Raw genomic sequence first — 1380 nt, 5'->3', positions numbered from 1 at the left:
ATAAATGGATACGGCGAAATAAATATTCAAATAATTCTGAGTAATCATGTTCCTATAAATTCTAGATTATTTATTCACATCATACAGGAGTTTTGTACCTGTGGTGATCCTGAAATCAACATAAACCAAATCAAATGTAATAACTTATGTCCCTGCTATTATTCACTTTGGCCCTGATTCAGAGCCGGACGCTCTGACAGAGCGCTCGCTCTGAATCAGGGCCGTCCTTCTTCATTTTTAGAGTGGCCTCCTGGCCGCTTGTATAGCTGTGGGTGACCACCCACAGCAATAGCGAGCGGACAGGAATATGGTCACGATGGTCTAGACCATCGCAACCATCGGGCTTGCGACGAGACCCTTGTGGTAGGGTCTCGTTGCCGCAAGCCCTGGAGTGCTTGTGATGTCAGTGGGGCCGGCCCCAGATGGTAGGCATTCCCATGGGAACGCCTCCATCTGGCCAGCCACTCCCCCAGGCCGCCCACCAAAGGGGGCATGCTGTCACTCTCCATCGACAGCAGACCCCCTTTGGTACGAGACCCAGAGCAATGGCTTGCCCATATCTATACAGGTCTCGCACTTGGCCAACATCGACCCATTTGCGAGCACTCAGCGCTTGCAAGCAGGTCTGAATCAGGACCTTAGTCCCTTTCTGCTCCTAAATATTACCTACAACACCCAATATACCTAATTATCCCCAGGCACTATTAGACTGACATTACTTATACCTGGTCATCTGTTTATATGGCTATATGAATATGATATGCATACTTTAGAATGTAACATAACCAATTTATTCATTAAGCAAAGTATGCTGGTGCAGTATTTTGTTTGGAATTTATGTCCATTGTTTAATCAAAGTGGACTTCTCATACTGAGTTAGTACTACATAATGCCCTTAACTATATTACACCAGGACCCCCAATCTCCTGTTTATATAGTCCTACAATTATACCTTACTGAATATGCCCAATCTCGTCTGATCTTGGAAGCTATACAGTATTGGGCCTGATTAGTACTTGGATGGGAGACCACCAAGGAAAATTGGGTGTTGTAGGTAATATTTAGGAGCAGAATGAGACTAATAGCAGGTACGTAAGTGATTACATTTAATTTGGTTTATGTTGATTTCAGGATCACCACGGGTACAAAACTCCGGTATGATGTAAATAAATAATCTAGAATTTATAGGAGCATGATTACTCAGAATTATTTGAATATTTATTTTGCTGTATCCATTTATTCTATTAAAATGAGGTGATTGCAGCTTTTTAATAATTACTAATAAAGGTATTAGGATGACTGAGCGCTGAGTACTATTGTCAGTTCCTATTGATCTATGTTAAAAATAGTAATAAAAAAATAAATAAAATAAAATAAAAT

The 1380-nt window shown here is 41.1% G+C and overlaps 1 pseudogene; it reads left to right on the top strand.

The window, feature by feature from the left end:
- Window positions 1–938: 938 nt before the first annotated feature.
- On the top strand, window positions 939–1057 carry LOC148519972 (5S ribosomal RNA; annotated as a pseudogene).
- Window positions 1058–1380: the final 323 nt, after the last annotated feature.

The sequence above is a fragment of the Taudactylus pleione genome, unplaced genomic scaffold, assembly GCF_031769625.1.
Source record: "Taudactylus pleione unplaced genomic scaffold, aTauple2 ptg000179l, whole genome shotgun sequence".
NCBI lineage: Eukaryota > Metazoa > Chordata > Amphibia > Anura > Myobatrachidae > Taudactylus > Taudactylus pleione.
Note: the sequence above shows the minus strand (reverse complement) of the source record. Positions and strands in the feature narration are given on the sequence as shown.